The sequence below is a fragment of the Rhinatrema bivittatum genome, chromosome 7, assembly GCF_901001135.1.
Source record: "Rhinatrema bivittatum chromosome 7, aRhiBiv1.1, whole genome shotgun sequence".
NCBI classification, from domain to species: Eukaryota; Metazoa; Chordata; class Amphibia; order Gymnophiona; family Rhinatrematidae; genus Rhinatrema; species Rhinatrema bivittatum.
The window spans coordinates 153,473,767-153,497,608 of NC_042621.1; the positions used below are offsets into that span (position 1 = coordinate 153,473,767).

General features: G+C 48.4%; 1 protein-coding gene across 1 annotated transcript in view; it reads left to right on the plus strand.

Moving 5' to 3' along the window:
• PARG (poly(ADP-ribose) glycohydrolase) overlaps positions 1 to 23,842 on the plus strand; it is a 511,630-nt gene that overhangs the window by 158,063 nt on the left and 329,725 nt on the right. The gene's annotated exons all lie outside the window — the stretch shown is intronic.

The window sequence follows — 23,842 nt, forward strand, 5'->3', positions numbered from 1 at the left end:
AAACCAGACTGGGTACTTCTCCAGATCTAATCTCCCAGGATCGAGGGAGGTCGCGCTATACCAACCTTCAGGCCCTGTCGCTCACAGCCTGGATATTGAGAGGCAGATCCTGCAATCACTCAGTCTCTGGGAAGTGTGTCTTGGGTCCTTGTAGCTTCAAGAAAACTTTCCCCTAGAAAGTCCTACAGACTGACGTGGAGGAGGTTGTCCATGTGGTTTGAGCAAAAGGCCCTTGATTCTTACTCCTGCTCACCATAAAAACTGTTTGACTACACCTTTCAGAAGCTGGTCTGAAAACTAATGCTGTCAGGATTTATTCAAGTGCAATTGGCGCATATCGCTATCTTTGTACAACCCATGATTAGGTTTTTCTGCAGGGTCTGCTTCAATTGAAGCCTTCCTTAAGGCCTCCTGCTGTGTCTTCAGACCTCAACATGGTGTTGGCTCAGCTGATGAAAGCTCCTTTTAAGCCACTGCCCTGAAGTACCTGACCTGGAAAGTAATATTTTTGGTGGCGGTTATTTCTGCACACAGGGTCTGTGAGCTCCATGCCTTAGGCAGGAAGCTAGTATGCATATTCAAGACCACCATCATGAAAAAACTTAGTGTTAGGAGAATAAGTTATTAAAGTGGTTTTGGACTTCCTTTTTAATCAGTCCATCATCCTGCCAACATTCTTTCCCAGGTCTCATTCACACCAAGGTAAACAAGCCCTGCACAGTTTGGCCTGCAAGAGAGCCTTGGCCTTCTATCTGGAGAAGGACAGAAGCCCATAGACAATCCATCCAGCTTTTTATTTCTTTTGACTAGAACAAGTCTGGGATTACTGTTGCCAAGCAGACACTTTCCAATTGGCTAGAAGACTACATCTCTTTCTGTTTTGTCCAGGCGGGATTGCATCTTTGGGGCCATGTCAAAGCTCACTCTGTTCAAGCCATGGCAGCGTCGGTAGCCCACTTGTGAGTAGTCTCCATGGAGAAGATCTGCAGAGCCTTGATGTGGAGTTCCATCCACTCATTCACATCTCATTACTGTCTGGATAGGGATGGCAGACACGACAGCAGGCTTGACCAGTCTGTCCTTTAGAACCTGTTTGAGGTATAGAACCCAACTCTCTTCCTGCCAAGGGCCTGTTTTTTCTATTCAGGCTACCCCCCTCCTGTTACCAACAAAACTTTTTACTTGTTGTTGTGCCTGTTAGCACTTGTTTTGTTGGTCCCCTTTTTTATTTGGATGGCCGCCTGTTGCTAGGGATTCACCCATGTGTGAGACCTGCCATCCTGCTTGTCCTCAGAAAGCAGATTTGCTTACCTGTAACAGGTGTTCTCTGAGGACAGCAGGATATCAGTCCTCACAAAACCTGTCCGCCACCCCTCAGAGTTGGGTTTTCCAGAGTTTGTTCTTTATTAGTTTATTCTTTATTTGAGTTCTATGTTTTAAGACATGGGGAACCCTGTGTGGATGTGTGGTTTATTGCATGCATGAGCATGCTCAGAGAGGTTCAGACAAAGTTCTAGAAACTTTGACATGTTTTCTGTACCAGGCTTCATTGGATGATGTCACCCATGTGTGAGGACTAACCATCCTGCTGTCCTCTTAGAACACCTGTTACAGGTAAGTAACTCTGCTTTCTTATTTTTTCTAAATATCTCTTGAATATCTTCTTTTTTTGACAGCTACTATTCGGTAAAATCTGAATGTTTCCTACTTATTGCCCTGTATGGTCCAAAAACAGTTGGAGTGAATCAAGCTCATGGTCTTGTAGTGCGAGAATTAGAGGGAATTTGTCGATTGTTAGGTGGCATGTTTAAAGCAAACAAAAGGAAGGACAACATTACATAATATATAGTTAACCTATGGATGTAATTTATATAACAGGATTCATAAAGGAATTGGGTAAATTTATGGAAAATAGATCAGTATTAGGGTATTTATTATAACTCAGGAATGTTACTGTAGGTTCAGTGCATTCTTAAACTATTATTGCAGATGGACATCTCCAAAAGAGCTCTGTTGCTTGCACACATCTAAGAACCTACTGGTGAACACTGTTAGAGGCAGTCAGGACTGTAGGCTACATTGACCTTTTGGTCTGATCTAGTGTGGTAGTTCTGGGTTCTTCAATTTTGCATTATAGACACTGCAGGTTTGTTGTTTTTTTTAAAACAAACTTTGCTCAAAAACCATATTGTAATTTTATGTAATATACCGTATTTACTGGCGTATAGGACGCAGCGGCGTGTAAGATGCTCCCCCCTTTTTTATACACATTTTTAAGAAAGAAAATAATTTTCTACATTTTTTCAGGAGTTTCCATAATTTACTGTACTAATTTTATTGTTATTTATATCTACAAAAATGTAACTAGGGAACACTGTAGTTAGATACATTTCAGTCTTCATCCTCAAAACCCAGAAATTCATCTCCAGGGCTAAATGAAGAATCACTTGAAGCCTCTTCTTCAGAAACTGAGTCTTCGTATAACAAATCATCCTCTGTGCCATCAAGTGAGTTACTAATTCCCCATTTCTTAAATGGCTTTCCAACTGTCTCATGTTTCACAGCATCCCATGAAGTTTTGACCCATTCACAAATCTGCGACATGCTAGGCCTCCTCCTTCTTCCTGATGGATTCACTTCAAAATCTGTAGACTGCATCCAACTGTTCCATTTCTCCTTCATGAATCCTTTAAATGATTTATTAATGCAGGCATCTAAAGGTTGAAGCTGGCTCGTTAGGCCACCTGGAATTACAGCTAATTGAGTTTTCAGTTGGTTGATTTTATTTTTCACAGCTTCTGTTCTGTGACTTCGAAACTGATCCCATACTAGCAAGGCAGGTTTCTTTAACAGTCCACCAGGACGCCTAGACCACACATTGTCTATTCACAACTTCATCCCCCTTCATTCATCCAGTCCTTAGGATGAGCGTGCACAAACACACCTTTAGGCAGTTTTTCCTTGGGCAAGGTTTTCCTTTTGAAATCAAGAGGCGGCAATTTTGTTCCATCGGTACAGCAAGACAACACACTGTATAATGCGTTTTCTCATGTCCACATGGTTTAACAATAACACTTTTTGCACCTTTGGAATCTACTGTTTTGTTTGAGAGTACATCGAACATTAGTGGGACCTCATCCATGTTTCCTATTTGTGAAAGTTCAAAATTTTCTTTTTCTTGCATTAATGACAAATCTATGAAACTCGATAATCTTGTATTCATATTCAGTTGGCATCTTTTGTGCTATTTTTGTTTTAGTCCGCATACTTAGGTCATTTCTCTTCATGAATCTAGAACACCATGACATTGATCCTGTAAAATCAGCAATGCCCCTGTTAGTAACTGTTAGTCTTGCTTGTTGAATAATCATTTTTGTGGAAACTGAAAATCCTGAGCTTCTGTGGTATAATATCCAAGTTTTTAATTCTTCTTCTAGTTCCGGCCATTTTGCAATTCCATGTCGCAGATTGTATTTACTATGCATAGCTTTTTGTAAGTCCTAGTCCCGTCTTCTCCAAGTTCTTATCATCTTTTCAGTTGGCGGTGACCCAAAATTCCTCTCTGCTGCTCTGTTTCCATGTTCTTTAGCATACACAATCACTCATAGCTTGAATGCAATATCATAGCAGAATTTGTGTTGTTTTTGAGCCTTGTTTTGCCAAGAAATCACAACATAAAATATCACAGAACACCAAGATTGATTCCCTAGAAACTAAGATGGAGGCTCCTGAGATGGTGGCTATTTTAGCTAGCAGTAAAGTAGAGAAGCTTGAATGTCAATATGCAGCTATGACCGAAAAAATTGAAGGCCTCGAGAACGCGGACTATGGCGAAATGTCAGACTTGTGGGATTTCCCAAAGGGGATGAGGGTATCGACCCGACCACCTTATTTGAGAAGTAGCTTCCCGATACGCTCGGCCTCTCAGTGAAAGGAGGTCGCATTAAATTCAAGTGGGTGCATTGGGCTCTCCTACCACCGCCAGGGCTGAGCAGGACCTTCCTGTCTTCACTGTTTCGCAAAAGAACGAAATGCAATAGAATACTTATATATGTATATTAATATAAACCAGAAGTTTTAGACTGACTGAAATTTCAATTCATAATTTTGATTACCGGCGCATAAGATGCATCCCATATTTTAGGCGTATTTTGAGGGGAAAAAAAGTGCATCCTATACACCGGCAAATATGGTAAATTCTGCAGCAGCTTTTCTTGATCAAGGAATGAGACCATATATAATTGACAAGAAATGTCATCAGTATTTATTAATATATTTTTCCATGGTATTTCCAATCTTTTACATTAATGTGAAGGTTTCTTTGCATTTAGTTTTGCTTAATAAGATCTTTGCTTACTACACAACCCACTCAACTGTATAATTTCTAGGTCTGTTTATGAACTGACTGGTTGAATGATTTTTTGACAGTTTCAGCTGTTTTAATATATTTTTTAAAATGTTACAGTATGAAGAGACTTTTAGAAGATTGAAATGATGGATTATGTTAATAGTATACTCCTTGTGTTTGGAATATATGAATCTGTTAGTTGAGCAGCATAGCACATAAGTTGTCAAAGTAGTGGGAAAAAAGATAAATTGTGGGTTTGTACAGTTTTTGTGTTTGCTGAATAATGTAGGTTATGGTGCCACATCTTAAACTGGCATGGTAGATAGTAGAGAGCCAGTGAGGAATGAAACAAAAAAAGGAGTAAGATCCTACAAGCAGCCAAGCTTCTGTGGCTGGCTGGTGGCAGTGTGTTATAACTGGAAAGACTGATTGGGTCATTTGGTCTTTTTCTGCCATCATCTACTGGGTATAATTTGTGACTGGACACCACATGTAGTTTTCCAAATCCAATAAGCAAATGGGCCTCAAGCAGTTTCATGGTGTTTATCTATCTACTTCCTTTTTCCCCCTTTAAAAAATGTCTGCATTGTAAGCCATCTTGTCTCAAATTGTTATTTATTTATTTATTTATTTATTTAAGGATTTTTATATACCGCGGTTCGTTAGCAAACATCACCTCGGTTCACAGAGAACATTAAATTAGCAACGAGCTTTACAATCAAAATTAAGTTAAGGCGAAACAAGTTTGTAAACAATAAAAACGTAACTAATACTTTAGGATAATACACAATAAAACTCAACAATACTTCCCAAGGAGGGGTAGGGTACAAGGGGATCAAGAATATCAGTATAGACATTTTATTGTATTTTATGAAGCTAGGCAAAATGAGTGTTTCAAGTATAAGTAGGGCTTTTCATTCTAGATGTTTATAAACAATAAATGTTTTCCAGCCAATTAGAGGTTTTTGCAAGATATTGTAAATAGGTATTTATCAGTGTTTTGTATTGCGAATAATATTTCTAGGTGCATTTTATTGATTTAATTGTATAAAAAAAACCAAAACCCAAAACATAAGCCGAGCACCAATTAAAAAAAAACCAAAAACCCACTACGCATTGGAAAGGCAGAAGGCCCCAGCGGCCACCAGTGCCCTCCTCCGGAGCAATTCCCATCATTAGGTCCTCCAAGGAGGAAGAATTGATGTGGCCAATGGCACCCTTGGAGGTGCTAGTTCCGCAGCCGCGATTCCCTGATTCTGGCCCCAGGTCTTGGGGCTGTCGATGCCCTTGTTGCCCAAACCAAGAGGCTTGGGCAGGGACCCTCCATGTCAGCCCCCAGGGGACCTTAGCAAGGAGGAGCCCCCAAATGACCCATGGGGGGATAACGCAGAGTCCTCTTCAGATGACTCAGGTGACCTTTTCTCTGAACAGTCTCTGCCGGACAAGAAGCATAGGTCCCCCCGGAAGACCTTTCCTTTGCGGGCTTTGTCCGGGCAATGGCGGAGGCCATCCCATTTCAGCTCCTCACTGAAGAGGATGCCCGGCACAAAATGCTGGAAGTCCTTCAGTTTGTGGATGCCCCAAAGGAAATAGTGCATCCCCAGTCCATGACATTTTCAAGGAGCTACTCAGGATCTGTGAAACACCCCATGACCGTTCCTCCGGTCAGTCAGAAAGCAGATGCGATTTACTTAGTACAACAAGCTTTGGGGTTTGAGAGGACACCACCAGCATCAATCCGTTGTGGTGGAGTCCACCCTCAAGAAAGCCAAGCGTTTCTGCACCCACACCTCTGCTTCTCCAGGTAGGGAGCATTGGGCGTTGGATGCTCTAGGTAGGAAGGTCTACCAGGGCGCAATGCTTGTTGCCACATTGCCTCCTACCAACTGTATATGACCCAGAACAACCAGAACTTGTGGAAGCAAGTCCAGGAACTGTCAGAGCACCTGCCTCAGCAGCAGGAAGCCTTTTGGACTCTCCCCCATTTCCATCGTGGGTCTTGTCCACTCAACAGGAAATACTTTCAACAGAGCTCTCCGCCCTTCTAACAGCCGGAGTGTCGAGCCTGTTTCTCTGCGTCAGCGGGGACAGGGCTTCTGCTCTTGGTATTTCTTGATACCAAAGAGAATAGGGGGGCTTTGCCCTATTTTCGATCTAAGAGCCTTGAACAAGTTTCATCAAAGAGAAAAGTTCAAGATGGTCTCTTTGGGGGCATCCTGATCCCATTCCTGCAAAAAGGAGACTGGCTGTGCTCCCTCAACTTAGATGCTTATGCCCACATCGAGATCTTCCCTGGTCACAGGAAATATCTCAGATTTGTTATGGGCAGGGAACACTTCCAGTACAAAGTGTTGCCATTCAGCCTTGCATCAGCCCTTCGTATGTTCACCAAGTGCCTGGCAGTTGTGGGGGTGCACGTGTTCCCCCTACCTCGATGACTGTCTGGTCGAGTGCCAATCAGCAGGGTGCACTATGCGCTCTCAATCTGACTATTGCGGTGCTGCAGTCTCTGGGGTTTATCATCAATTACCCCAAGTCCCATCTCATCCCAACGCCATGCCTGGGATTCATCGGGGCCAGACTGGACACGGTTCAAGCCAGGACAATTCTGCCACATGATCGAGCACTCGCCCTATCGTCCCTTGCGAGTGTGGTCCACTGACATGGCAGGTTTCGGCTTGCCTTCTGCTGCGTCTTCTGGGTCACATGGCAGCATCTGTCCATGTTACCCCCGGGCCCATCTGTGCATGCACAGAGTGCGGTGGACATTGTGGTCTTAGTGGATGCAGGCGACCCAGGACCTCAATGCACATATCTGCATTATGCAACCTCTCCAGGTCTCCCTGTCCTGGTGGGAGGACCTGTCCAATCTGGAGCAAGGGGTCCCGTTTCAAGTTCCCCCACCCCAGGTCATACTGACCACCAATGCATATCCCCTGGGTTGGGGGGGGCGCATGTGGACAGCCTCCATCCCCAAGGTTGTTGGTCAATTCAAGAATCTCAATGCCCAATCAACTTCCTGGAGCTTCAAGTGATCCGCTTCGCTCTTTGGGCATTTCTGGATCGCTTGTCCCACAAAGCGATCCTGATCCAGGCAGACAATCAGGTGGCGATGTGGTACATAAACAGGGGGGCACTGGTTCATTCCTTCTCTGTCAAGAGGCGGTGCAGATATGGGCATGGGCTCTGTCAAAAGGCATGCTTCTACGAGCAATATATTTAGGGTCAGAGGATGTGGTTGCGGGCCACCTGAGTTGAGCGTTCCGACCACACGAGTGGGTGCTGGATCAAATAGTATCAGACCGGATCTTCCACCTGTGGGGAACCCCAGGCGTGGACCTCTTTGCCTCCCCTTGCAACAACAAAATGAGCCATTTCTGCTCCCTGTTCAAGGCAGATGGACTACCAACCTCAAGACACCTTCGCCTGCCATTGGGACAAGGGTCTTCTGTATGCGTATCCTCCGCTTCTGCTGATGATGAAGTCTCTCTTGAAGCTCCAGCAGGACAAGGGGACCATGATCCTGGTGGCTCCCTATTGGCCAAGACTGGTCTGGTTCTCTCTACTTCGATCAATCTTGGGACCTCCCCAGATCTGATTATACAGGATCCGGGCAGGCTGCACATCCAAATCTCTGGTCATTAGCTTTGACAGTCTGGATGTTGAAAGGCTAGTCCTGCAGTCTCTTGACCCATCTGACGTGTCTCAGGTGCTGGTTGCTTCTGAGAAGCCTTCCACCAGGAAGTGTTACAGACTGAAGTGAAAGAGGTCTCTGTCTGGTGTGAAGGGTCATGCTTGGATCCACTCGCCTGTCCCACTCTGAAGCTGTTGGACTATTTGTGTCACCTCTCGGAGGCTGGGTTGAAAACCAGTTCAGTCAGGGTACACCTGAATGCTTACCATTAGGGTGTTGCTGGTACATCCATCTCTGTGCAGCCCTTAGTAGGGTGATTTATGCAGGGTCTGCTTCAGCTGAAGCCTCCCCTCTGGCAACAGTGTTGAGTGTCCTGGGACCTCAACGTGGTAGTCGCAGCTCATGTGAGATCCTTTTGAGCCTCTGCGCTCCTGCAACCTGAAGTTCCTCACCTGGAAGGTTCTATTCCTGGTGGCGGTCTCTTTGACGTGCAGAGTCAGTGAGCTTCAGGTACTGGTTACGTATCTGGCCTACACGAAATTCTTTCATGATAGGATGCGTATGCAGAACCACCCTAAGTTCCTGCTTACAGTGGTGACTGATTTTCATCTCAAGAAAGTAGATGCCCAAGACGTCTTTTCCAAATCTTTTATTGGCGGAGACATGTAGTATTTGTTTAAAATGCCCGACTCAGGCCGAGTTTCGCCACATTCCAGTGGCTGCCTCAGGGGCTTAAATTTACACACACTGAAAAAATCACGATGTGTATCAGAAAGCCATCCGCAATACCGACATATCTTAATTGAAGTAAGTAGTGCTTAAACATCTATCGGTTCCATTCACTAACGGTGCCGCATGCGTATTCTTGCCGGACAGCATGGATCGTCTCCACTTGTATCATACAAAGCATGCGGCTTTGTTAGATCGCCTGCCTTGCTGTTTTCTGGGTCCTGATTTTCATCTCAGTCAGTCAATCATTCTGCCCACCAAGGATGGTTGGCATGACAGTAGCTTTAGCCAGTCTGTCCTTCGCAGTCTCTGCCAGCCTTAAAGCCAACTCTCCCTACCTAGGGCCCATTGTTAGGGTTCAGGCTGTCTCCCTCTGTACCAACAGCACTGTAGTTTCTTGTGCCTGTTGGCACCCAGTTAGGGGCTGTTGGTTATTGTTGTATTCATGAGCAGCCTGTGGCTTGTCCTAGGAGAAAGCAGAATTGCTTATCTATAACAGGTGTTCTCCTAGGACAGCAGGATGTTAATCCTGAGGAAACCCACCCCCCACCCCACGGAGTTGGGATCTCCTACGTTTTGTTTTATTTTTTCGCTCGTGAATTCTATGTTACGAGACTGAAGAGGGACTCCGCATGGACACGTGGATAGTGGAATGCTGGGCATGCTCAGTGTGCCACTCAAAGTTTCTAGAAACTTTGACAACAGTTTTCCAAGCCGTGCTCCATCTGATGATGTCACCCACATGTGAGGACTTACACCCTGCTGTCCTAGAACACCTGTTACAGGTAAGCAACTCTGCTTTATGACTGTATATAAACCCCTACCTCTCATAGGGACAATCTGCCTGTCCTGTCCCTACTTTTTATTGTTTTTGTTGGGAAAAGGACTCTCATGGACAGAGACCTGGGTAAAGAATTGGAGACAGAGTGCCTTTCCTTTAATGTTGTCCAGGGTTTGGAGACAATATTTTGTGAAAGGAGGAAGCTTTTTCCATCCTTCCTGCTTCTTGTTGGGTTTTCCCTTGTGAATAAAATCTTTCATGTTCACAGAGTGCCCTAGGGCCCAGGTACTCAGATTCTGTGTCATCTAGCGAAAGCTGTGTATTTCACTTAGAAATAAATTGAAGAGTAGATGTCATCAAGAAGGAATGGATTCATATCCAGAGAGAAGGGAGTCGAGTGTCATTTAAGAGGATATCAGTACTGACCTATGTGAGAAACACTTGGGAGGAAAGGAGTAACACAGTATCACTCCGGTACTGATCAGGTGACAAGTAAAAGAGAATAAGGAAGACTACAAGAGGGGTATGAGAACTGGGACTTTTCATTTTAAGTAATTTGGATCAAATTTCTAACCATTTCACAATGGAAAGAATTAACTATAACTAATGGGACTAGAAGAGGAGATAATACTAAATGAATTCTTTGTTCAAATTGAAGACATTTGCTGGAAGTTTCAGATCACAGATTTTATTTAGAACTCAAGTTGTAAATCAGTTGTACTTTTAACACCTATGAGCTGTAAATAATTGTACATCTGTCTTATCAACTATCAGTAAAATTGAGATGGAAACCAGACCAGCTTCCAGCATTATTGCTATCTATTCTTTCTCATCAGTGCTGTTTACAAGGGGCTAACAAGGTGGCTTAAGACCTAAGCATCGCAAAAGGGCCTAGAAGTAAATTCCCTTGCAGGAAATTCTGAACACTGAGAGAATTGGAACATCTTTTTGAGAATGGAGCTATTAAAATCTAAACTGAGGTGTGTGCCCCTTGGCCCCTCTCTGGGAATACCTGTCCTGGAGGTTACACATGTAGTTATTGAAAAGCTTTTATTGGGACACTGAATCCTCAGAAGAAAATCTGAGAAATAGGCTGAGTCAAAGAAATGTGATCTACTGCCTGTTTGTCCTATTGAAACCATGTCTATAGAATAAATACACTGAAACCTGACAAAATGAGTTTAAAATGGACTGACAATTATTTTATTTTACAAAGAGAATTCCCTCAAATTGAAGCACTGCAGCTAAAAATGTTTAGTTATACACATCGTGCTCCACGTAAGTAAAGATTACGAATAAATGTGATATGTAGTTATGAGCTTTGCATCAGTAAAAAGCCTTCTTTGTGCAAATCTATGGAATACTTGGGTATACATGAAGAAAGATTAAATTATTAAAGTTGAAATAATGCCAAACCCCTCCACAAAATTCCTTTGTCTACAGGGATATCAAATCTCTTGGCAGCAGAGAGGTTAACAGAGGTAAAAGGACTGTGGCCCACTTCTTTCAGTTTAATTTCTGGAATCCAGAGTACTGGTGTATTAATTTCATCATGTTCCCACAGTGGGTAATAGCTTTCTGCTGTTTAAATTGTGGCGGTATCCTTTTGGAAAATGGGTAGCATGGCAATCAAATGGTGAGGGTGAAGGCACTGTGGCTTCCTATTTCTGTAAGAGACATGCCAGTGGATTAATAGGACAGAAAATGGAGTCATGTAATGAAGATCAATCGGAAAAGCTGCCTTTTTTTTTTTTTAGTAAGTTTGATTAGGAATGAACAATGAAAGCTAGGAGCCTAATGCAGCATCTGTTGATGTGCTGGCCCTGTCGTAAAACAGCACTCTTTTTTTTTTTTTTTTTTTTTTTTTTTTTTTAACTGAGTGCTGGTTTTCTCTTGTGTTCTGATGAATGGAAGATTAAAACAAATGAAGCAACACTAATGAAGTCACTTTATGTTCTGCTAAAAATGACTTCTATTTATGGCCTGGTTTCTATTCAGGCAAATCAATGACATAGTTTGATCAGGGGTGCCTAATTTTTGCACACAACTGTATGAACAGCAAATTCAATACGTTGCACACAGATATATCTACAATCGCCATTAGCAAACCTAGGTGTACAAGTAACCATCCCACTAGCATGACCATGTTTTACAGTTCTATTTTTTTTTATCCAAATAAGCTTTTAGTTTCATTTGTTAATGTAGCAAGCAGGATCTTTCTTGAGCAGGGAAGCATCTGAGAGAGATTGGTTTGCAACTGACCAAAACAGAAAGATATGAGTTTTCTGCTCCATAAGAATATCTGGGCAGGCTCGCAACAGAAAGCTTCCCTTTATTGGAGGGCAGGTCTTCTGTACACCTATCCACTGATGCATCTTATTGGAATAAATTCTTCCATAGTCAGAAAAGACCAAGTGAACTGTGATATTCATTGCTCCTTTTTTGGCTTAGGCAGGTTTAGTGTCCACTCCTATGAAAACTGTCCCTGAAGAAACCAATCAAGATGGGAGCTTGTCCAACCCTGATCACCCAGAACACTGTAACATTGCTCCACACTGGTATCCAATTTCTGGCCCTGGTTGTTTATGGTCTGTCTGAAAAGGTGTCAAAGTTGTTTTGTTTTGACTTCTAGAAAAGAATTCACCAGAAGGTCCTCATGGTTCCAGGTAGAGAAAGTTTACAAACTGGTGTGAGGTCATGGCCCTAGTTCAAGGGTGGCCAGCTTCTCAGTTTAAGTATTCCATCAAGCAGCTTACAATGTCATGATTTATTAGTGTTGTTCTTACCCAGCTGATGAAAGCTCCCTTTGAGCTTCTGGACTCTTGTAGGCTTCTGGACTCTTGTGAGCTTAAGAACCTGACCTGGAGTGTTGTGTTTTTGGTGGTGGTTGCTCTGTGATCTTCTGAAACCTAGTGACATATTCATCTTATACCAGATCTCATCATAATAGGGTGGTGCTCTCTGTGTACCTGAGGTTTCTGCTTAAGGTGGTGTCTGATTTCCACCTTAGGTCAGTCAATTGCACTTCCACAAAAAATCCTTTCCCTGTACGTACCTGGATCAGTCCAGACCGTGGGTTATGTCCCCAATCCAGCAGATGGAGTCAGCCAAAACTTTGAGGGGGCGTCACCATAAGTAGAACTACCCCCTCTGCAGGAGTTCAGTATCTTCTGACTCCAGCAGATGCGAGTAGGGAATTTGGAGTGCTCCCAATTCAGCATAAGCTTTTAACTTTGTCTTTGGCTGCCCTTTCTTGGGCTATTGCCTATTTCTTTTGAATCTGGTTTGAATCAAGTTTGTTTACAAAAAAAAAAAAAAAAAAAAAAGAAGACTCTGATTGAGTTAATTAATTAATTGAGGGGTTCAACTTTGGGGAGGCGTGGCTTACCTTCTGTTTGTGTCTTCCTTGTTTTCTCTACAGACGGGGTAAGTTGGTGTTGCCTTTACTTTTCAGCTCCCCAAACTCCCCTGCTACCTCGCGGAGGCCGACAGCACCGGCCTCTCCGCGCTTGCCACATTGCCAGCGGCCATCTTGAGCGCCTCGTGGGCGGCTCGGAAAGGCAGGCAGGCAGGCTTTTTTTCTTCTTCACGGGTAGTGCGGCCAGGAGGGCCCCCCCGCGCCTTCTTATTCTTCACGTCGGCGGGCAGTGCAGGCCATCGGGCCCCCCCGCGGCGGCGGCGTTTCGGCTCGCGGGACCCCGAGGCTCACTTTTTTATCCTTTTTGAGCACTTTCGTTTTTCGCGGTTTTTTTCGGCACCGCGATGCCGCGGCCGACGCGCTGCGCGGCTTGTGGCGAACCGGGGTCCCGCATCTCCAGGGAGGGCATCTGTGCCCGGTGTCTTCCCGGGGGGGAAGGCACCTCACAGCCCGTTGCCGATTTCTCTTTTCTAGCGCCTCTGCCAGGACGCCGGGGGCGGGCCCCTCCCACAGGCCTGGCGGGAACGGCGGCCATCTTGAGCGCTCGGCGCCCCGCGGCACCTCAGGAGAGAGCGAATGACAGGGAGTCGGAACCGGACTCGCCCCCGACCTTGCTGCCGGAGCAGGGCCCGCAGGGGCAGGAGAGCGCGGACGTGCCCCCCTCCAGAGCCCCCGCGGCGAGACCGGGGTTTTCCCCGGAGTTCGTCCTTCTTATGCACACGGCATACCTGCAGGGCCTGGATACACCGGTGGACCCCCCCCCTGCCAAGATATGCCGGACCTCGCCTTCGGCTCAGGCCCCCCCCGTTGCGGCGGGAGCGGGGGCCCCTCGTCTTCCCGCACGTGCTCGGGTTTCGCCAGCGACAGGGGGAGCGGCGCCGGACCCAGTGGACCCTGACCCGGACTTCATGGATCTGGGGCAAGGGGACGCCACGACGGAGGGGGACGATCCGCGTACGCTGCGCCTTTTCCAGAGGGAAGAGCTGGACGAGCTCATCCCACGCATCATTCAGGAGCTGGATCTGGATCCGCCGCCTGACCCGCCTGCCCCAGTAGCGCCGGCGGTGGTCACATCCTCAAAGAAAGGAGATCCGGTCCTGGCGGCCCTGCGCCCGAGGGCGAGGGCTTTCCCCATTCACGACTCGTTCCTGCAGCTCCTCACGAGGGAATGGGATACCCCCGAGGCGACTCTGAAAGTGGGTCGTGCCATGGAACGGCTGTACCCGCTACCTCAAGATTTCCTGGATCTCATCAAGGTTCCGAGAGTTGACTCTGCAGTCTCGGCGGTCACGAAGAGGACGACAATCCCGGTGACAGGGGGCACGGCCCTGCGGGATACACAAGATCGCAAATTGGAGATCTTCCTGAAAAGAGTCTTCGAGGTCTCCGCGCTGGGTATGAGAGCAGCGATGTGCAGTTCACTCGCCCAGCGGGCAAGCCTCCTGTGGGTTCAACAACTTCTCACCTCCCAGGATCTGCCAGCGGCGGAGGCCGCCCAGGCGGACAGGTTAGAAGCTGCAGTGGCGTACGGGGCGGATGCCTCGTATGACCTGTTCCGCGTCCAGGCAAGAGCGATGGTCTCGGTGGTGGCGGCCAGACGGCTGCTGTGGCTTCGCAATTGGGCGGCAGATACGTCTTCCAAGTCGAGTCTGGGCTCCCTACCCTTCAAGGGTAAGTTCCTCTTTGGGGAGGATCTGGACCAGCTCATCAAGTCGCTGGGGGAAAATGCGGTTCACCGCCTCCCGGAGGATAGATATCGCCCTTCCCGGGCGTTTGCGTCGTCCCGGACTAGAGCCAGGGCGCAGCGGCGTTACAGGAGCTACAGGCCGGGGGGCTCCAGGCCGCCCGCTTCCCGGGCCCAACCCTGGTCGCGCTCCTTTCGCGGCCGCAGGCCCGCGCGCCCCGCTCTCGGGACAGGTAACCCCTCCTCCAAGTCTTCACAATGATGCCAGAGTCGCCCACTCCACCGTCCCCAGGATCGGGGGGCGTCTGAAGTTTTTCTACAGGGAGTGGGCGCGGATTACCTCAGACCAGTGGGTCTTGGACACCGTAAAGCTGGGTTACGCGTTGGAATTTGTCCGGCCACCGAAGAGTCGCTTCGTATTTTCCCCTTGTGGCTCGGCCCTCAAGCGGCAGGCGGTGCAGTCAACGCTGAACAGGCTTCAGGAGATAGGCGCTATTGCGCCCGTGCCCTTCGGAGAGGTGGGCTTGGGCCACTATTCAATCTACTTCGTTGTGCCAAAGAAGGACGGGTCGTTTCGGCCAATTCTGGATCTCAAGGAGGTCAACAAGTCCCTCCGAGTGCTCCGTTTTCGCATGGAAACGCTGCGGTCGGTGATCGCAGCGGTGCATCGGGGGGAGTTCCTTGCCTCCCTGGACCTCACGGAGGCTTACTTGCACATCCCCATTCGGCCGGATCATCACCGTCTTCTGCGATTCAAGATACTGGACCAGCATTTCCAGTTCATAGCTCTCCCGTTCGGACTGGCGACGGCACCACGCACCTTCACCAAGATTATGGTAGTCGTGGCTGCGGCTCTCCGGAGGGAGGGTATCCTGGTTCATCCCTATCTGGACGACTGGCTCATTCGCGCGAAGTCGTTCACCCATGGCCAGGCGGCCGTGTCCAGGGTGCTACAGTTTCTGCATTCCCTGGGATGGGTGGTGAACTTCTCCAAGAGCTCCCTCGTACCCTCACAGCGCTTGGATTTCTTGGGGGCGACCTTCGACACCCGGCTGGGCAAAGTCTTCTTGCGTCAGGACAAGGCGCTTTCTTTGCGGGATCACATACGACGATTCTCTGTGTTACCGGAACCCACCTCCTGGGATTACCTGCAACTCCTGGGGGTGATGGGATCCACCATAGATATGGTCCCCTGGGCGTTTGCACATTTCCGGCCCTTGCAGTGGGCGCTCCTCTCCCGTTGGAAGCCGGTCTCGCAGGACTACCAGATGATTCTGCCACTTCCTCAGAAGGCCAGGGACAGTCTGGGCTGGTGGTTGGATCCGGCGAACCTAGCCCGAGGCGTGTCCCTCGACTTACCGGATTGGGTGGTGGTAACCACCGATGCCAGTCTAGCGGGCTGGGGCGCGGTCTGCGATCGCAGCGCCACGCAAGGAACGTGGTCGGCGGTGGAGGCGACGTGGTCCATCAACCGTCTGGAGACCAGGGCGGTCAGGCTCGCCCTGCGGCACTTTCTCCCGCTCCTCCGAAACCGCGAGGTCAGAGTGCTATCGGACAATGCGACCACCGTGGCCTACATCAATCGCCAAGGAGGCACGCGCAGTCCACAAGTCGCGCTGGAAGCAGCGCTGCTCATGCAATGGGCGGAGCGTCATCTCGTCCGGCTGGCAGCGTCACACATCGCCGGGGTGGACAATGTTCAAGCGGACTTCCTCAGCCGTCAACGGCTGGATCCCGGGGAGTGGTCTCTGTCCGACGAGGCGACGCAGCTTCTCGTTCATCGGTGGGGGGCTCCCCACCTAGACCTGATGGCATCCGCTCTAAACGCCAAAGCTCCCCGCTTCTTCAGCCGGCGAAGAGAGCGCGGTGCCGAGGGGGTGGACGCCCTGGCACTTCCAGGGCCGGCACATCTGCTGCTCTACGCTTTTCCACCGTGGCCCCTAGTCGGCCGGATGCTCCGCAGAATAGAAGGACATTCGGGGACGGTGATCTTCGTCGCCCCGGAATGGCCCAGGCGACCCTGGTTCGCGGACCTGCTGCAGCTGGTGGTCGACGGCCCGATCAGGCTGGGGCACCTCCCCTTCCTCCTACACCAGGGCCCGGTATTTTTCGAGCAGGCAGAACTCTTCTGTCTTGCGGCCTGGCTTTTGAGAGGCGACGCCTCCGGCGCAGGGGGTACCCGGAGGCGGTAATATCAACGCTGCTGCGGGCGCGCAAGACGTCCACGTCGGTGGCCTACGTTCGCGTCTGGAAGGTGTTCGAGCGGTGGTGTGCCAGCCAGGACACTAGCCCCACAACGGCTTCGGTCCCTCAGATCCTTCAGTTCCTGCAAGACGGGGTGGACAAGGGACTAGCCTACAACTCGGTGAGAGTCCAAGTTGCCGCTCTTGGTTCGTTGTTGCGTGATGGGGGCTCTCTCTTGCAGCACGCGGACATTGCTCGGTTCCTCAAGGGTGTCAAGCACCTCCGGCCTCCGCTACGGGATCCTTGTCCCTCCTGGAGTCTCAACCTGGTGCTGCGAGCCCTGTCGGGGCCTCCGTTCGAACCTTTGCGCACCGCGACACTCAAGGATCTCACCTTCAAGGCGGTATTTCTGGTGGCAATCTGCTCCGCTCGGCGTATATCAGAGTTACAAGCGCTATCGTGCAGGGAACCCTACCTCCGGTTCTCCGACTCGGGAGTCTCGATCCGCACCGTCCCTTCCTTCCTACCGAAGGTGGTCTCTGCTTTTCATGTGAACCAGACGGTGGAGTTGCCGTCCTTTTCCGCCTCCGAGCCGAAGTCTCTCCGACTCTTGGATGTTCAACGCACACTGCGTCTATACCTGGAGGCTACCAACGAGTTCCGGACTTCCGACCATCTATTTGTCCTTTGGTCCGGTCCGAAGAAAGGCTCCCAGGCCTCCAAGACAACCATTGCGAGATGGCTGAAGGCGGGTATTGCCGCTTCCTATGTTGGGGCGGGGCGGACGCCTCCGCCTGGCATTGTAGCGCATTCTACAAGGTCTCAGGCGGCCTCCTGGGCGGAGGCGCGCTCGGTCTCATCCCAGGAGATCTGTCGGGCGGCTACCTGGAAGTCGTTGCACACGTTCGCGAGGCATTACCGCCTACACCTCGCCTCTTCAGTCACGGGACATTTTGGTGAACAGGTTCTCCGAGCAGGCCTCGCAGGACCCCACCCGATTTAGGGAAGCTTGGGTACATCCCACGGTCTGGACTGATCCAGGTACGTACAGGGAAAAGAAAATTATTACTTACCTGCTAATTTTCGTTCCTGTAGTACCATGGATCAGTCCAGACGCCCACCGCTTTTGGGTTTTCTACTCCTGCTTCATCTTGCTCGTGGGAACGGTAAGGGTTTCTGTACTTCACCACTTGTCCATTTTTCACTGTTGTCCCAGCCTCAGTGCCTCACAAGTTGACGTGTTGTCCTTGTTGCCTCCTACCCGTTGTAGGACGCCCACTGTTAGTCTGTTATTACAGTTACATGGCTGGTTGTTGCCACTTTTCTATAAACTTGATTCAATGAGGGGGTTCGGGTTTTTCTACTCGGGCTTTGATATACTCGATACTGAACTCCTGCAGAGGGGGTAGTTCTACTTATGGTGACGCCCCCTCAAAGTTTTGGCTGACTCCATCTGCTGGATTGGGGACATAACCCACGGTCTGGACTGATCCATGGTACTACAGGAACGAAAATTAGCAGGTAAGTAATAATTTTCTTTTCTGTGGATTGCAAGAGTGCTATTTCATGTAAAGAAAAAGCAGATTTGCTTACCTGTAACAGGTGTTCTCCTAGGACAACAGGATGCCCTAGTCCATGCGGGGTCCCTCTTCAGTCTTGTAACATAGAATTACGAAAAAATGAATAAATATAGACGAAACCCAGCTCTGCGGTGTGGCGAGCGGGTTTCATGAGGACTAACATCCTGTTGTCCTAGGAAATCACCTGTTACAGGTAAGCAACTCTGCTTTCTCCTAGGACAAGCAGGATGGAGTCCTCACACATGGGTGAATCTCTAGCTACAGACTGTCCCTGAAGGCAAAATGACTAACAGACACCTAACCACATGCCAACAGGCAAAGCAGTGGTGCTGTTCTTAAATGAGGGAGACAGCCTGAACCTGAAAAAAGGGCTCTAGGCAGGAAGAGTTGGGTTTAGAGCTGAAAGAGATTCCGGAGGATGGACTTGCCGAACCTACTGTCAAGTCGGCCATCCCTATCCAAACAATAGTGAGAGGCGAATGTGTGGAGGGAACTCCATGTCATAGCCTTGCAGATCTCCTCCATAAGCACAGCCCTTAAATGTGCCAACGAAGTCGCCATGGCTCTGACAGAATGATCCTTGACATGACCCCCAAGTTGCAGCCCCGCCTGTGTATAACTGAACGAGATGCAGTCCGCTAATCAGTTGGACAGGGTCTGCTTACCAATGGCAACTCCCAATCTGTTTTTGTCAAAAGAGACAGTTGTGTGGATTGCCTATGACCTTCTGTCCACTCCAGATAGAAGGCTAAAGTCTCCTTGCAATTCAGACTGTGCAGGGCCCGCTCACCTTGGTGTGAGTGAGGTTTGGGAAAAAAGGTTGGCAGGACCACTGACTGGTTAAGATGGAACTCCATCCCCACCTTGGGTAGGAACTTGGGGTGCATCCAGAGAACCTCCGGGTCATGAAAAAACTTTGTGTATAGAAGGTAAGTCACCAGTGCCTGAAACTCACTGACTGCACGCTGAAGTGACCATCACCAAAAAGATGACCTTCCAGGTCAGGAGTTTCAGGTCATAGGAGCTCAGTGGCTTGAAAGGAGCCTTCATCAGTTGAGCCAACATCATGTTGAGTCCCAAGACGCAGCGGAAGGCTTCATGGAGGTTTCAACTGAAGCAGACCTCATGAAGTGACCCAACAAAAAGTTGCACAGAGATGGGAGAGCCATCCACACCCTTGATGGTAAGTTCCGATCACGCTCAGGTGCACCCTAATAGAGTTGGTTTTTAAACCAGCTTCCGAGAGGTAGAAGAGGTAATCAAGCAGCTTGTGAATGGAGCAAGAAAAAGGATCTAGGCCACGTTGCTCACACCATACCAAAAACCTCTTCCATTTTAGCCCATAAGACTTCCTAGTGGAAGGCTTTCTGGAAGCCACCAGGACCCGAGAAACATAATCCAAGAGGTCAAGAGGCCGCAGAATCAGCCTCAACATCCAGGCCATGAGTGACAGGGCCAGAAAGTTGAGTTGTCGCCACCTGCCCTGATCCTGAGTGATGAGATCTGGGGAAGTCCCCAGGCTGATCGGTTCCCAGAGGGAGAGATCCCGCAGCAGCAGGAACCAGACTTGCCTTGGTCAATGTGGCACCATCAGGATCATGATCCCCTGGTCCTGGCGAAGATTCAAGAGAATCTTCATCATTATTTATTTTATTTATTTAAAAACTTTTCTATACCGCTGCTAAGTTAAATACCGTCGCAACGGTTTACATGTAGGCACATTAGCAGGATTGGAGGATATGCATACAGAAGGCCCTGGACCCAGCTGCGGGCAACGGCGTTCATGGCTGGGACACCATCTGCTCGATACAGAGAGCAGAACTGAGCCACATTGCTGTTGCAGGAGGATGCAAACAAATCCACATCCGTGGTGCCCCAGAGTCGGAAGATCCGGTTTGCCATAGACTGTTTCAGGGACCACTTGTGGGGCTGAATGCTCGACTGAGCTGGTGCGCTATCACGTTGTCCGTTCCGGCGAAGTACATGGCTCGGAGCACCATTCCTTGGGGCAAGGCCCAGGACCAGATCTGAACCACCTCCTGGCACAGGAGGAACAATCTCGTGCCCTTCTGCTTGTTGATATTCCACATTGCGACCTGGTTATCAGTCTGGATCAAGACCATCCTGTCGGCTAACAGATCCCAGAAAGCCCAGAGGGCGTATCTGATCACTTGGAGCTCCAGGAAGTTGATCTGGCATTGTGCTTCTTGGGCAGACCACAGGCCTTGTGTGCGGAGCTCCTCCACATGAGCTCCCTATCCCAGATGGGAGGTAGCCATAGTGAGTATAGCCTGAACAGTGGGAGACTGAAACAACACCCTGTACGTCCAGGTCGGAGAGGGTCCCCCACCAGGATAGAGTGTCTCGGAGAGACTGTGTAACCTGGATGCAGACCCTGAGGCTCTGAGTGGCCTGACGCCACTGAGACCTCAAAGTCCATTGGGGACTGCGCATATACAAACAGGCAAAGGGGGTAACATGGACGGTAGCAACCATGTGCCTAAGCAGCAACAACATCTGCCTAGTGGAGACTTGCTGGCTTTGCTGCTCCACTCCTGCCAGGGATGCCAAGACAGGGCCCTGCTATGGAGTAGAAAGGCCTTCACCTGTGTCATGTCCAGCAGGGCTCCGATGAAGTCCAGCGGCATCGTCTGGCTCAGGTGAGACTTCGGCTAGTTGATAATGAACCTCAAAGACTCCAGCATCTTGATGCTTAAGCACAGGGAACACATCACCCACACCTGGGTAGTGCTTTTGACTAGCCAATCGTCTAGGTAGGGGAAAATCTGCAGTCCCCACCATGGCCAGACACTTAGTAAAGACCCATGGGGCGGCGGCCAGGCCGAACGGTAACACCCGATACTGAAAATGGCATTTGCCCACCACAAAGCAGAGAAAATCTTGATGTGGGTATAGGCATCTTTTAAGTCGAGGGAAGCATAGCCAAGTTTCCTTTTTGCAAGAGGAGATTCAGGGTGCCCAGAGAGACTATCTTGACCCTCTCTCTTTTTAGAAACCTGTTCAAGGTCCTCAGATCCAGAATGCTGATGTCGAAGGCTCGGACCTCTTAGGGCCAAACAGTTTCTCTATCTTACCAAGGCAGGCCTGCCGGCCCTTGGGGATCATCTGGACACAGAAGTGACACCCCTGAGCATCGTGGGATGCCCCCAAACAGAGGATGCACACCTTGTGTGGATCCATAGTCAACATAGTCCGAGGGCACTGGGAGCACTGACGAAAACCCGACAATGCCATGACAAAACATAAGGCCGGCGAACGGACGATGGCCTGCGGGTCCCAGAGGACACCACTGTGGGGAACCAACTGCAAATGAGAACTTACTGTACCGCAAGACTGACTTAAGGCCAGGTGGAACCGAGAGGGACCCGGCACAGGAACAAGGCAAAAATAGCAAAAAATTGATTTGTTTTCCAGAAAAAGAGCACAAGCTCCAAGACCATGAGACGAGAGTTCCATGGAAAAAAAAGCGACTGAAGAGGGCATGTGCTAAACCCCTCATGGAAAGTGTGGTTTAGGGCATGCTGAGCATGCTCAGTATGCCAGTCAAAGTTCTAGATTCCATGTCGGGCTCTATCTGATGTCACCCATCTGTGAGGACTACCATCCTACTTGTCCTAGGAGAATGCTTGTTTTATTATTTTATATGAAATATAAAATTCCTGAATGCAGGCATGTTACACATGTGCCTGTCATGGTTCTGCCTGCTATGTAGTCTTCTGCAACCTTCCTTCCACCAGGGGTCCTCAGTAAGCTTTGCTCACAACACTGCCAGTTACCTCCTCAGTGGTCGAACCACACCTCAGCCTTAGCCCTACTTAACACAGCCTGCTCAATACCTCATTGCCACTTCGTTAATTCACCTCTGCTCTCTGACCTGGCTACTCTTACTTGGTTATCTTGCCTTGCTCTGCGGCCTCTCTTGGCCTCTTGCCTTGTTCTGGGCCCTTCCATGTCTTCTGGCCTTGCTCTGCGACCTCGTAGGCCTTTCTCCCATGCTCTGTGCCTTCCTGAGCTTTTCTGTCTTACCTTACGGCCTCTGGGCCTACTAGGATTACCATTCCCAGTTTTGTTCCCTGTTGGGCTATGTTGATCCTTGTTACTTGTCCAGTCCTGTCCTTGTCCTGCCCAGTTCAGTTCAGTCCCTTGTCTTATTCCCCAGACCTTGCCTTTGTCCTTTGCCTCAGATCAAGTCCCAGCTTGTGCTCTGTATCCAGCCCTCAGTCAGTATCTGTATCTAGCTTCCGGGCTATGTCTGCCCTCAGCTTCTAGCCTGCCTTGCCTAGTCCAGCCTACGCCTGACCTCCACTCCCAGCCTGTACTCTGATCCCAGTCCATACCCTTATATTCCATAGAAGACCAGTCTTACCAGCCCCCAGAACTCAAGGGCTCAATTTGTGGGGGAGGGGGTTGGTTAAGCAGAAGAGCAGCTGTAATCCTGTCCTTCAGCCCTGCACTGACTCCAGGCTGCCAGTCCGTGACAGTGCCATGTCTTTCATAGATAAACTAACAGTATTTAACCCTCTGAAATCTCCAGCCCTATGGTTGGCTGGCTTGCTGGCTGGCTGCATGAATGACTAAACAGGTTTATTTCTCGACTAAACCAAAATACTATCTATTGATTTGATTGAAATTTCTTTGCAAAAAGATCATTAAATATAATTATATGTGATATAGATAAATGAATTTGATTTTCTCCAAAACTCGTACAGTAGAAAACCCAGCCTGTTTACTTTATAATTATTCTTGCTTAATTAGGTTTTGTAGTTTTTCTGATTGTATGTTTGTACTCCAATATGTGAAAAAGATCTAGAGGTAATCTTGTGAGGATACGGGTAGTACATGAAATTTATTATGAGGTGGATAGGAAATCTTTCAGCAAAAATTGATTATATGCTGAGCCAAATACAAAAATAATGCAATGAAGCTATACTGCTTGAACATTTATTTAAAAATAGTGTGACGTGGTTCAGCTCGTATTCATGTATAATCTGCCTTCCACTAACATTTTTGTTTGTAAAAACCCTAGACTTTTGTCCTTATGGATGTCTGATTCTTCCATTTTTTGTCATCTGTTGTTCTTATCCTCTCTCCTTGTAATATCACTTTCCTTTCATTTAGCAGGCTGCAGTGTCAGAAGGTGATGGTCACAATTTCAGATTAGGATAGGCAAGCTGAAGCAAGGGAAGTCTAGTATACAACTCATTCAGATCCACCTCTTCCTAGTAGGGGGGAAATCCCCAAAAGGCAGAGACTGCTCTGATCCTTCCTAATTTCAAGCAGTTGTACTAGCAAAATAAGATTTTAAATAGTTCTGTTGGCAATAATAAAATTAAGTTCCCTCTTCATTCTGATTTCTATTCTGGGCAGAAAAATGTGTTAAATTTAACCATTCTCACCATGATGAATGTAAATAACTTTGAGTACTGATCCTTACCAAAATCCAATACGGATGGTTTCACTGAT